General features: G+C 39.3%; 8 non-coding genes across 8 annotated transcripts; all 8 read left to right on the top strand.

Moving 5' to 3' along the window:
* The first annotated feature begins 796 nt into the window (after positions 1–796).
* Positions 797–869, top strand: trnar-ccu (transfer RNA arginine (anticodon CCU)). Its single transcript has one exon. It is a non-coding gene; the product is annotated as a tRNA-Arg (tRNA).
* A 7-nt stretch (positions 870–876) lies between these two features.
* On the top strand, positions 877–948 carry trnam-cau (transfer RNA methionine (anticodon CAU)). Its single transcript has one exon. It is a non-coding gene; the product is annotated as a tRNA-Met (tRNA).
* Positions 949–3,181: 2,233 nt separating this feature from the next.
* On the top strand, positions 3,182–3,263 carry trnas-uga (transfer RNA serine (anticodon UGA)). The gene has a single exon. It is a non-coding gene; the product is annotated as a tRNA-Ser (tRNA).
* A 1,167-nt stretch (positions 3,264–4,430) lies between these two features.
* On the top strand, positions 4,431–4,502 carry trnam-cau (transfer RNA methionine (anticodon CAU)). The gene has a single exon. It is a non-coding gene; the product is annotated as a tRNA-Met (tRNA).
* A 3,867-nt stretch (positions 4,503–8,369) lies between these two features.
* Positions 8,370–8,442, top strand: trnar-ccu (transfer RNA arginine (anticodon CCU)). Its single transcript has one exon. It is a non-coding gene; the product is annotated as a tRNA-Arg (tRNA).
* Positions 8,443–8,449: 7 nt separating this feature from the next.
* Positions 8,450–8,521, top strand: trnam-cau (transfer RNA methionine (anticodon CAU)). The gene has a single exon. It is a non-coding gene; the product is annotated as a tRNA-Met (tRNA).
* A 2,237-nt stretch (positions 8,522–10,758) lies between these two features.
* Positions 10,759–10,840, top strand: trnas-uga (transfer RNA serine (anticodon UGA)). The gene has a single exon. It is a non-coding gene; the product is annotated as a tRNA-Ser (tRNA).
* A 1,181-nt stretch (positions 10,841–12,021) lies between these two features.
* trnam-cau (transfer RNA methionine (anticodon CAU)) lies at positions 12,022–12,093 on the top strand. The gene has a single exon. It is a non-coding gene; the product is annotated as a tRNA-Met (tRNA).
* Positions 12,094–14,256: the final 2,163 nt, after the last annotated feature.

A 14,256-nucleotide genomic window follows, 5' to 3' on the forward strand; every position in this document is an offset into this window, starting at 1 on the left:
GTGGTTAAGGCTCTTACTCAGTTCCTGGATGGTCAGGATTCAACTCCCAGCACTAACAAAAAACAAAGTTGCCAAGCTGTTGAGCAATTGAGCAAGGCCTTTTAACCCTACTTGCTCCAGGGTACTGTATCCCTGTGTTCTGACCCCCAACTTCCTCGGCTGGGATATGTGAAGAAAACAATTCCACTGTTCTGGAAAGTATGTGTGGCAATAATAAAGGCTTCTGTGATTGTGATCACAAATAACTTATTCAAAATACCGAAAACATATTTTGAGCACATTATTCAAGCTTTGCAGGGTCCATTTCACTGGGTGCTGTCTTTGGATGGACAGAGCTGTGAGTTGTCTTAACCTGGCCCTCTTCTACATTGCAGCACGCATCTCTTCTTCTTTTTTGAGAATCTGCACAGAGACACAGTTTAAAACTTAAAACCAAAACAGCATGTAAACTGATTAAACTAGAGACAACTTCCTGTGTGTGTGTGTGTGTGTTCTCTTACTCATTCCTTAATGAACTGGTGAAGTTCGTCCAGGGTCAAAAGTGGCTTGTCATCATGGGGGATTCTCACTTGATCCCAGTCATCACTGCAGTATAAACATAGCTGGTTTGTGTAAATTATAATTGTTTTGAATTATGAATATTGTTTTGAATTGTATATAATAGAATTGAAATATAATTGATCTGCATCAAATAAAAGAGGACAAAAGTTATGGTACTCTACAAAAGGAGAAAGCATATCATCTATAAGACATAACAGAAATACTGTGTATGCGTCTCCTTCAGCTTCTTTGTGGAGCCCCAGTGGCCTAATGGATAAGGCACTGGCCTCCTAAGCCAGGGATTGTGGGTTCGAGTCCCATCTGGGGTGTGCTTTCAGCAGAGTGGCGCAGCGGAAGCGTGCTGGGCCCATAACCCAGAGGTCGATGGATCGAAACCATCCTCTGCTAAGCGCAGTCCTTTTAGACAAAAAAAAAAATGCCCCTCAGGCAAAGCATGAACCACTGGCCTGTCATGTGAATGGCAGTTAGGCTAGGTGCAGTGGTGACTCAGGTGGTTAAGGCTCTGGCTTGGTGACGGGAATGTCAGGATTCTACTCCCAGCACTACCAAAAACTTGCCAAGCTGTTGGGCAATTGAGCAAGGCCTTTTAACCCTACCTGCTCCAGGGTACTGTATCCCTGTGTTCTGACCCCCAACTTCCTCAGCTGGGATATGTGAAGAAAACAATTCCACTTTTCTTGAATGTATGTGTGGCAATAATAAAGGCTTCTGGAGGCGGAAGTACCCCATCTTTTATTTTGTTGATCACGTAACAAGCAAGCAGCTTGGTCTCTGTCCTCATCAGGTGCTGAGGGCACTACACATGGTTTTCCATTTGCTGGCTTTTATATGATTGTATAGAAGTGCTCACAAATGATTGTGATCACAAATAACTTATTCAAAATACTGAAAACATATTTTAAGCACGTCATTCAAGCATTGCAGGGTCCATTTCACTGGATGCTGTCTTTGGATGGACAGAGCTGTGAGTTTTCTTAACCTGGCCCTCTTCTACATTGCAAAACCAAAACACCATGTAAACTGATTAAACCACAGACAACTTTCTCTCTGTGTGTGTGTGTGTGTGTGTGTGTGTTCTCTTACTCATTCCTTAATGAACTGGTGAAGTTCGTCCAGGGATGTTCTTCATGTGAGCCAGTTTCATCATGGTGCTTGATGGGTTTTGCAAATGCACTTGACAATACTGTTCTTGCAAGAACTATTCCAGAACACCTGACCTTCGTGTCTTAAAATAACAACTGACTGTTGTTTGTTGTCATTACATATGGATTACTTAAGTCCATGTGTGTTATTTCATAGTTTTGAAATCTCCAGTATTGTTCTAGAATGTAGAAAATAAATCCCAATAAACAAAAAACATTGAATTAAAAAGGGTGTCCAAACTTTTGACTGGTAGTGTAGTTCTGTGCTAGCAACTGAAAGGTTTTAGGCTCACGTCCTAGGACTGGGGGAAACCAAACTTGCATCTTGTCATCTAACAAGCAAAATATTTTCTGTAAATTTTGAGACCAATTAATGTGTCAAGTTTCCTGAGCATCCTGAGAACTTTTTTTTTTCCTTTTCTATAAATGCATGTATCATATTGCTGCAAAAACTTTAGTTATATGACGTATTCACTACAATTCTGTGGGAATGTTGTGTGAGAAATCTGTAACATTTCAGTCTGAATGCTGGGTTTCAGCTCAGGGTTTCAACTAATGTCTCTCTGTGTGTGGGTTTTAAATTAAAGCGCAAACTAGCTTTTAATAATAATTTCACTTTAAATAAATTCATATTCGTTAATTTTCTTATCATTTAATGTATTAACATGGAAAACGCATATATCTATTCACACTGTATTTATACGTATACATACATGACTTATATATGATTTACTATGTATTTATTATTGAAATGTTATACATGGTATATGTGTTGTATAGTGTAATATAATCTATATTCAAATATGAAAAAGCTAAAATATTCAAGCCATCCATTGTATTGTATTATTCATTCATTTATTTATTTATTTATTAATAAAATAATATAAACTCTATAAGGCTGAATGGGTAATTGAGTCCTATCAGCGTGCCACTATCAGTCGTGATCCTAGCAACGGAATGTTTGTTTTTTAAAGCATGTTTTATGCTCTGAGATCATTTCTACACGGATTTTACTCTACGATCATTTCTACAACACTTCTCAGCGATGAGCCAATGGAGAGACGACGCACCGCAGCTCCAGGAGGAAGGACCTCAGACCGGAGGGAGCGGACAGCCGGACAGCAGCGGTAAGTTACCGAGATTTTTCCGGCTTCACTTCAGCACGAACGCTTTAAACACCGCGTTAGCAACATAGCAGAAAGAACACAGAAGAAATCCGATCTGCTTTAAATTTACATAGTAGAAAATCATCCTCAGACTTAAAATCAAATGAGTAAAATCAAATGAGCAGCTATGATTAACTGTGTAAACAGGTCTTGAATGGGATTTCCTCATGCACCTGCAAATATCAAGAGATGTTGTGACACCCATTTACTCCTAACAAATGGTCTGCTCTAGAACACATCCATCCATCCATTTTCTATTCCCGCTTTTTTCCTAGTTAGGGACACAGGGATCAGGAACTCTCATGTTGGGCAGCTGTGATGGCCGAGTGGTTAAGGCGTTGGACTTGAAATCCAATGGGGTTCCCCCGCGCAGGTTCGAGCCCTGCTCACAGCGCCAGGCCCACCAACAAGGGGTGTACTTTAATCGAAGCAGCTCAGGTGTTGCACTAGTCTGCTGAATATGTTGAGAAATGGTAGAGATGAATCTGGAAGAAACACCTGAAGGCAGCTGTAAGGGTTGAGTGGCATAGCTGCAGGACTTGTGTTCCAACAGGGTTTCCATACACTGGTTTGATTCCAGTCCTGCCCTAGATATCTGCTGAATATGTAAAGTGGGCCATAGAACCCCCCATAATGGCTGTGCTGAATGTGGTTATGGTGGATCTCACCATTAAAACCAGCACAAAACTCTACATATTCTGTGGAATATGTAAAGAACCCCATGGGTCAAATGGTTGAGATTAGATTCCTACTGATTATGGGGGAAACACACATTTCAAAAGAGGCCTGCAAAGATGTTTGAGTGATTCAGGTTTTGATGATCCACATGGTTTCCATGCACAGGTTTAAATCCTAAACGATCTATTCTATTCCCGAAGAGAGCAGGATCTCAATAGTCCAAGACAAGGTCCGGCAAAAACCCATGAACTTCTCTACATTTAGGCCTAAAAGTCTCAGCAGCAGACATTGTAAGGGAAGAGACTGAGTAGGACTGAGAAAATACTGCAGCATTGTTAAATGAAGCTTGATTTATACTGTATTTGGATAAAACACACTTTAAGGTGTAACTTGTTACACAGTGTTTTATCTGCATTGCATTGATAATGTGGCTTGTGTTTATTTTATGTGTTTTAATGTTTATTTCATATTAAAAATGGATCTTTGTAAAGATGAATAAAAAAACTGGAAGATTCCACAGCTGAGTCTGAATTTTCTTTGAATTGAATAATCTGAACAAGATTTATTAGACAAACTGCTTTGTACAAACTGACATTGACTCATTTGTTTTTAGATTTTTTCTTTAATTAAATGGGGATTAATGCACTATCATTCTCAGCCTGCATGACAATATAGCCACTATAATATCTCAAATAACAAACCTGTGATAATCAATCTTTTCTGAAGAACAAATGACATCATTTCATTTTTTTAGACAGGGTACCATAGTCATGTGTACTATCAGAGAGCTGCAGTAGGTAGCTGTTGGTGGTGCCACTGGATAAGGCACTGGCCTCCTAAGCCAGGGATTGTGGGTTCGAGTCCTGTCTGGGGGTGTGCTTTCAGCAGAGTGGCGCAGCGGAAGCGTGCTGGGCCCATAACCCAGAGGTCGATGGATCGAAACCATCCTCTGCTAAGCCCGTCTCTTTTATACTAAAAAAAATGCCCCTCAGGTAGAGCATGAACCAGGGGCCTGTCATGTGAATGGCATTTAGGCTAGGTGCAGTGGTGGTTAAGGCTCTGGCTCATTGACTGGAAGGTCAGGATTCAACTCCCAGCACTACCAAAAAAACAAGTTGCCAAGCTGTTGGGCAATTGAGCAAGGCCTTTTAACCCTACCTGCTCCAGGGTAAATATCCCTGTGTTCTGACCCCCAACTTCCTCAGCTGGGATATGTGAAGAAAACAATTCCACGGTTCTGGAAAGTATGTGTGGCAATAATAAAGGCTTCTGGAGGCAGCAGTACCCCATCTTTTATTTTGTCGATCACGTAACAAGCAAGCGGCTTGGTCTCTGTCCTCATCAGGTGCTGAGGGCGCTACACATGGTTTTCCATTTGCTGGCTTTTATATGATTGTCTAGAAGTGCTCACAAATGAAGCCCACTATTGTGATCAAATCCCCTATTTGAACACTTCAAACAACACTGATATTTTTAATTAAATAAATTAAATGTCATATTTAGACTTGACATGATAATTCCTTTAAAAAAACAATAAACCTGGAGGAAAATTGTTTCCTGAAGGATACAGACAGGATACAGATTTTTCAAATTATGAATGTGGAATTTTAACACAATAATATCAATATCAATCTTAAAAACACAGCTTTCATAAAAATAACTTCAAAATACTGAAAACATATTTTAAGCACGTTAATCAAGCTTTGCAGGGTCCATTTCACTGGGTGCTGTCTTTGGAGGGACAGAGCTGTGAGTTGTCTTAACCTGGCCCTCTTCTACATTGCAGCACGCATCTCTTCTTCTTTTTTGAGAATCTGCACAGAGACACAGTTTAAAACTTAAAACCAAAACAGCATGTAAACTGATTAAAATAGAGACAAATTCCTGTGTGTGTGTGTGTGTTCTCTTACTCATTCCTTAATGAACTGGTGAAGTTCGTTCAGGGTCAAAAGTGGCTCGTCATCATGGGGGATTCTCACTTGATCCCAGTCATCACTGGACTATAAACATAGTTAGTTTCGTGTAAATTATAATGATTTTGAATTATGAATATTGTTTTTAATTGTATATAATTGAATTGTAAATATAATTGATCTGCATCAAATAAAAGAGGACAAAAGTTATGGTACTCTACAAAAGGAGAAAGCGTTAGTTTTTCTGTGTAGTTTACGTAGTTTTGTGGGATGAAGGCTAATCATTTGTGTTAGGAACAGGCTTGGTAATATAAGTCTGATTGAAAATTTATCAACTTACAAACATGAACACAAAGAAAGTCAGAAGAAAGGATGAGCATGAGATGATTTTCCTTCAACAGCTCTGTGCTTGGAATGCATTTGTACTTTTAAAAAAAATCATTTGTAAGGCAAAAATACTGTGTATGTGTCTCCTTCAGCCACTTGGTGGAGCCCAGTCCTAACAATTCGGGCAAAGCACTCACTGACCGAAGCAGGGGGTTGAGGCAGGGAATAACACTCAAATATATATATATATATAGCTCTGGAAAAAAAAAGAGACCACTGCAAAATAATCATGTTTTTTCTCACAGGTTCATGTATTGGTGAGATGAACAGTTTTGTGAACTGCTGACAATATTTCTCCTAAATTCAAAATATAACTATTGTTATTTAGAGTGTATATTTAAAGGAAATGACAACACATCAAAATAACCCAAGATCATGCAGTATTTTCAGAGCTTTAATAATTCAAATAAAACAAAATGCACTACTGAATGCACTACATGCCCTACTGAATACACTACATCCCCTACTGAATACACTACATGCCCTACTGAATACATTACATGCCCTGCTGAATGCACTACATGCACTACTGAATGCACTATATGCCCTACTGAATACACTACATGCCTTACTGAATACACTACATGCACTACTGAATACACAACATGCCCTACAGAATGCACTACATGCCCTTCTGAATACACTACATGCCCTACTGAATACACTACATGCACTACGGAATACACTACATGCACTACTGAATACACTACATGCCCTACTGAATACACTACATGCATTACTGTATACACTACATGCCCTACTGATAGTATTGATAAAGTAAACTGCAATAAACAGTGTTATACAGATGTGCCATGACCCAAATACTGTGAATGGTTCAGAAAGATGGAAACATGTGACTGGGATACAGTGCAGACAGGTTATTAAAATACAATAAAGTATTTTTCAGTGACTTAAAAATGCTGATATTTACAAAATATTGCACTGGTTATTTACAGAAAAACAGTGAGAAGAGTGATGATATAATATGTAGGTGAAAATATACAAATAGTCGTCTTGGTAATATACAGGTATAATAATTTACAAGTTGCAGTAAGTCACATGTTATTGCACTGATGCAGCTGTAAGGGCTATAGAGCTACAGGGCTTGTGATCCAACATCTCCCTACACAGGTCTGATTCCAGACCTGCACTAGATTTCTGCTGAATATGTGAAGTTTGTCAAATGGTGGAGATTAGATATCTGGAGGAAACACACTTTTCAAATGACATACAGCCCACAGAGCCCACCATAATGGCTGTGCTGAATGAGTGGTTATGATGTTGAACAGTTCAAGCCTCACGTATTTTCATAATTCACTTTAGTTATCGATGTCTTAAATCTCAGGAGACGTGTAGTGTTAAACTCTTTAATTGTCAATATTTATGTAACTTCTGTGGATCACAATCAATCCAAGTTTAGGGTTTTAGATGACATTTCAACAAAAATACTGTATATGTGTCTCCTTCAGCCTTTTGGTGGAGCCCCAGTGGCCTAATGGATAAGGCCTCCTAAGCCAGCGATTGTGGGTTTGAGTCCCATCTGAGCTGGGCTTTCAGCAGAGTGGTGCAGCGGAAGCGTTGAGGGCCTATAACCCAGAGGTCAATGGATCAAAATTGTCCTCTGCTGAGCACAGTTCCTTTATTCTAAAAAATGCCCTTCAGACAAAGCATGAACCAGGGTCCTGTCCTGTGAATGGCAGTTAGGCTGGGTGCAGTGGTGACTCAGGTGGTTAAGGCTCTTACTCAGTTCCTGGATGGTCAGGATTCAACTCCCAGCACTAACAAAAAACAAAGTTGCCAAGCTGTTGAGCAATTGAGCAAGGCCTTTTAACCCTACTTGCTCCAGGGTACTGTATCCCTGTGTTCTGACCCCCAACTTCCTCGGCTGGGATATGTGAAGAAAACAATTCCACTGTTCTGGAAAGTATGTGTGGCAATAATAAAGGCTTCTGTGATTGTGATCACAAATAACTTATTCAAAATACCGAAAACATATTTTGAGCACATTATTCAAGCTTTGCAGGGTCCATTTCACTGGGTGCTGTCTTTGGATGGACAGAGCTGTGAGTTGTCTTAACCTGGCCCTCTTCTACATTGCAGCACGCATCTCTTCTTCTTTTTTGAGAATCTGCACAGAGACACAGTTTAAAACTTAAAACCAAAACAGCATGTAAACTGATTAAACTAGAGACAACTTCCTGTGTGTGTGTGTGTGTGTTCTCTTACTCATTCCTTAATGAACTGGTGAAGTTCGTCCAGGGTCAAAAGTGGCTTGTCATCATGGGGGATTCTCACTTGATCCCAGTCATCACTGCAGTATAAACATAGCTGGTTTGTGTAAATTATAATTGTTTTGAATTATGAATATTGTTTTGAATTGTATATAATAGAATTGAAATATAATTGATCTGCATCAAATAAAAGAGGACAAAAGTTATGGTACTCTACAAAAGGAGAAAGCATATCATCTATAAGACATAACAGAAATACTGTGTATGCGTCTCCTTCAGCTTCTTTGTGGAGCCCCAGTGGCCTAATGGATAAGGCACTGGCCTCCTAAGCCAGGGATTGTGGGTTCGAGTCCCATCTGGGGTGTGCTTTCAGCAGAGTGGCGCAGCGGAAGCGTGCTGGGCCCATAACCCAGAGGTCGATGGATCGAAACCATCCTCTGCTAAGCGCAGTCCTTTTAGACAAAAAAAAAAATGCCCCTCAGGCAAAGCATGAACCACTGGCCTGTCATGTGAATGGCAGTTAGGCTAGGTGCAGTGGTGACTCAGGTGGTTAAGGCTCTGGCTTGGTGACGGGAATGTCAGGATTCTACTCCCAGCACTACCAAAAACTTGCCAAGCTGTTGGGCAATTGAGCAAGGCCTTTTAACCCTACCTGCTCCAGGGTACTGTATCCCTGTGTTCTGACCCCCAACTTCCTCAGCTGGGATATGTGAAGAAAACAATTCCACTTTTCTTGAATGTATGTGTGGCAATAATAAAGGCTTCTGGAGGCGGAAGTACCCCATCTTTTATTTTGTTGATCACGTAACAAGCAAGCAGCTTGGTCTCTGTCCTCATCAGGTGCTGAGGGCACTACACATGGTTTTCCATTTGCTGGCTTTTATATGATTGTATAGAAGTGCTCACAAATGATTGTGATCACAAATAACTTATTCAAAATACTGAAAACATATTTTAAGCACGTCATTCAAGCATTGCAGGGTCCATTTCACTGGATGCTGTCTTTGGATGGACAGAGCTGTGAGTTTTCTTAACCTGGCCCTCTTCTACATTGCAAAACCAAAACACCATGTAAACTGATTAAACCACAGACAACTTTCTCTCTGTGTGTGTGTGTGTGTGTGTGTGTGTTCTCTTACTCATTCCTTAATGAACTGGTGAAGTTCGTCCAGGGATGTTCTTCATGTGAGCCAGTTTCATCATGGTGCTTGATGGGTTTTGCAAATGCACTTGACAATACTGTTCTTGCAAGAACTATTCCAGAACACCTGACCTTCGTGTCTTAAAATAACAACTGACTGTTGTTTGTTGTCATTACATATGGATTACTTAAGTCCATGTGTGTTATTTCATAGTTTTGAAATCTCCAGTATTGTTCTAGAATGTAGAAAATAAATCCCAATAAACAAAAAACATTGAATTAAAAAGGGTGTCCAAACTTTTGACTGGTAGTGTAGTTCTGTGCTAGCAACTGAAAGGTTTTAGGCTCACGTCCTAGGACTGGGGGAAACCAAACTTGCATCTTGTCATCTAACAAGCAAAATATTTTCTGTAAATTTTGAGACCAATTAATGTGTCAAGTTTCCTGAGCATCCTGAGAACTTTTTTTTTTCCTTTTCTATAAATGCATGTATCATATTGCTGCAAAAACTTTAGTTATATGACGTATTCACTACAATTCTGTGGGAATGTTGTGTGAGAAATCTGTAACATTTCAGTCTGAATGCTGGGTTTCAGCTCAGGGTTTCAACTAATGTCTCTCTGTGTGTGGGTTTTAAATTAAAGCGCAAACTAGCTTTTAATAATAATTTCACTTTAAATAAATTCATATTCGTTAATTTTCTTATCATTTAATGTATTAACATGGAAAACGCATATATCTATTCACACTGTATTTATACGTATACATACATGACTTATATATGATTTACTATGTATTTATTATTGAAATGTTATACATGGTATATGTGTTGTATAGTGTAATATAATCTATATTCAAATATGAAAAAGCTAAAATATTCAAGCCATCCATTGTATTGTATTATTCATTCATTTATTTATTTATTTATTTATTAATAAAATAATATAAACTCTATAAGGCTGAATGGGTAATTGAGTCCTATCAGCGTGCCACTATCAGTCGTGATCCTAGCAACGGAATGTTTGTTTTTTAAAGCATGTTTTATGCTCTGAGATCATTTCTACACGGATTTTACTCTACGATCATTTCTACAACACTTCTCAGCGATGAGCCAATGGAGAGACGACGCACCGCAGCTCCAGGAGGAAGGACCTCAGACCGGAGGGAGCGGACAGCCGGACAGCAGCGGTAAGTTACCGAGATTTTTCCGGCTTCACTTCAGCACGAACGCTTTAAACACCGCGTTAGCAACATAGCAGAAAGAACACAGAAGAAATCCGATCTGCTTTAAATTTACATAGTAGAAAATCATCCTCAGACTTAAAATCAAATGAGTAAAATCAAATGAGCAGCTATGATTAACTGTGTAAACAGGTCTTGAATGGGATTTCCTCATGCACCTGCAAATATCAAGAGATGTTGTGACACCCATTTACTCCTAACAAATGGTCTGCTCTAGAACACATCCATCCATCCATTTTCTATTCCCGCTTTTTTCCTAGTTAGGGACACAGGGATCAGGAACTCTCATGTTGGGCAGCTGTGATGGCCGAGTGGTTAAGGCGTTGGACTTGAAATCCAATGGGGTTCCCCCGCGCAGGTTCGAGCCCTGCTCACAGCGCCAGGCCCACCAACAAGGGGTGTACTTTAATCGAAGCAGCTCAGGTGTTGCACTAGTCTGCTGAATATGTTGAGAAATGGTAGAGATAGGATCTCTAATGAATCTGGAAGAAGCACCTGAAGGCAGCTGTAAGGGTTGAGTGGTATAGCTGCAGGACTTGTGTTCCAACAGGGTTTCCATACACTGGTTTGATTCCAGTCCTGCCCTAGATATCTGCTGAATATGTAAAGTGGGCCATAGAACCCCCCCTAATGGCTGTGCTGAATGTGGTTATGGTGGATCTCACCATTAAAACCAGCACAAAACTCTTTACATATTCTGTGGAATATGTAAAGAACCCCATGGGTCAAATGGTTGAGATTAGATTCCTACTGATTATGGGGGAAACACACATTTCAAAAGAGGCCTGCAAAGATGTTTGAGTGATTCAGGTTTTGATGATCCACATGGTTTCCATGCACAGGTTTAAATCCTAAACGATCTATTCTATTCCCGAAGAGAGCAGGATCTCAATAGTCCAAGACAAGGTCCGGCAAAAACCCATGAACTTCTCTACATTTAGGCCTAAAAGTCTCAGCAGCAGACATTGTAAGGGAAGAGACTGAGTAGGACTGAGAAAATACTGCAGCATTGTTAAATGAAGCTTGATTTATACTGTATTTGGATAAAACACACTTTAAGGTGTAACTTGTTACACAGTGTTTTATCTGCATTGCATTGATAATGTGGCTTGTGTTTATTTTATGTGTTTTAATGTTTATTTCATATTAAAAATGGATCTTTGTAAAGATGAATAAAAAAACTGGAAGATTCCACAGCTGAGTCTGAATTTTCTTTGAATTGAATAATCTGAACAAGATTTATTAGACAAACTGCTTTGTACAAACTGACATTGACTCATTTGTTTTTAGATTTTTTCTTTAATTAAATGGGGATTAATGCACTATCATTCTCAGCCTGCATGACAATATAGCCACTATAATATCTCAAATAACAAACCTGTGATAATCAATCTTTTCTGAAGAACAAATGACATCATTTCATTTTTTTAGACAGGGTACCATAGTCATGTGTACTATCAGAGAGCTGCAGTAGGTAGCTGTTGGTGGTGCCACTGGATAAGGCACTGGCCTCCTAAGCCAGGGATTGTGGGTTCGAGTCCTGTCTGGGGGTGTGCTTTCAGCAGAGTGGCGCAGCGGAAGCGTGCTGGGCCCATAACCCAGAGGTCGATGGATCGAAACCATCCTCTGCTAAGCCCGTCTCTTTTATACTAAAAAAATGCCCCTCAGGTAGAGCATGAACCAGGGGCCTGTCATGTGAATGGCATTTAGGCTAGGTGCAGTGGTGGTTAAGGCTCTGGCTCATTGACTGGAAGGTCAGGATTCAACTCCCAGCACTACCAAAAAAACAAGTTGCCAAGCTGTTGGGCAATTGAGCAAGGCCTTTTAACCCTACCTGCTCCAGGGTAAATATCCCTGTGTTCTGACCCCCAACTTCCTCAGCTGGGATATGTGAAGAAAACAATTCCACGGTTCTGGAAAGTATGTGTGGCAATAATAAAGGCTTCTGGAGGCAGCAGTACCCCATCTTTTATTTTGTCGATCACGTAACAAGCAAGCGGCTTGGTCTCTGTCCTCATCAGGTGCTGAGGGCGCTACACATGGTTTTCCATTTGCTGGCTTTTATATGATTGTCTAGAAGTGCTCACAAATGAAGCCCACTATTGTGATCAAATCCCCTATTTGAACACTTCAAACAACACTGATATTTTTAATTAAATAAATTAAATGTCATATTTAGACTTGACATGATAATTCCTTTAAAAAAACAATAAACCTGGAGGAAAATTGTTTCCTGAAGGATACAGACAGGATACAGATTTTTCAAATTATGAATGTGGAATTTTAACACAATAATATCAATATCAATCTTAAAAACACAGCTTTCATAAAAATAACTTCAAAATACTGAAAACATATTTTAAGCACGTTAATCAAGCTTTGCAGGGTCCATTTCACTGGGTGCTGTCTTTGGAGGGACAGAGCTGTGAGTTGTCTTAACCTGGCCCTCTTCTACATTGCAGCACGCATCTCTTCTTCTTTTTTGAGAATCTGCACAGAGACACAGTTTAAAACTTAAAACCAAAACAGCATGTAAACTGATTAAAATAGAGACAAATTCCTGTGTGTGTGTGTGTGTTCTCTTACTCATTCCTTAATGAACTGGTGAAGTTCGTTCAGGGTCAAAAGTGGCTCGTCATCATGGGGGATTCTCACTTGATCCCAGTCATCACTGGAGTATAAACATAGTTAGTTTCGTGTAAATTATAATGGTTTTGAATTATGAATATTGTTTTTAATTGTATATAATTGAATTGTAAATATAATTGATCTGCATCAAATAAAAGAGGACAAAAGTTATGGTACTCTACAAAAGGAGAAAGCGTTAGTTTTTCTGTGTAGTTTACGTAGTTTTGTGGGATGAAGGCTAATCATTTGTGTTAGGAACAGGCTTGGTAATATAAGTCTGATTGAAAATTTATCAACTTACAAACATGAACACAAAGAAAGTCAGAAGAAAGGATGAGCATGAGATGATTTTCCTTCAACAGCTCTGTGCTTGGAATGCATTTGTACTTTAAAAAAAAATCATTTGTAAGGCAAAAATACTGTGTATGTGTCTCCTTCAGCCACTTGGTGGAGCCCAGTCCTAACAATTCGGGCAAAGCACTCACTGACCGAAGCAGGGGGTTGAGGCAGGGAATAACACTCAAATATATATATATATAGCTCTGGAAAAAAAAAGAGACCACTGCAAAATAATCATGTTTTTTCTCACAGGTTCATGTATTGGTGAGATGAACAGTTTTGTGAACTGCTGACAATATTTCTCCTAAATTCAAAATATAACTATTGTTATTTAGAGTGTATATTTAAAGGAAATGACAACATATCAAAATAACCCAAGATCATGCAGTATTTTCAGAGCTTTAATAATTCAAATAAAACAAAATGCACTACTGAATGCACTACATGCCCTACTGAATACACTACATCCCCTACTGAATACACTACATGCCCTACTGAATACATTACATGCCCTGCTGAATGCACTACATGCACTACTGAATGCACTATATGCCCTACTGAATACACTACATGCCTTACTGAATACACTACATGCACTACTGAATACACAACATGCCCTACAGAATGCACTACATGCCCTACTGAATACATTACATGCACTACGGAATACACTACATGCACTACTGAATACACTACATGCCCTACTGAATACACTACATGCATTACTGTATACACTACATGCCCTACTGATAGTATTGATAAAGTAAACTGCAATAAACAGTGTTATACAGATGTGCCATGACCCAAATACTGTGAATGGTTCAGAAA

Source organism: Hemibagrus wyckioides, linkage group LG16, assembly GCF_019097595.1.
Source record: "Hemibagrus wyckioides isolate EC202008001 linkage group LG16, SWU_Hwy_1.0, whole genome shotgun sequence".
Taxonomy (NCBI): Eukaryota; Metazoa; Chordata; class Actinopteri; order Siluriformes; family Bagridae; genus Hemibagrus; species Hemibagrus wyckioides.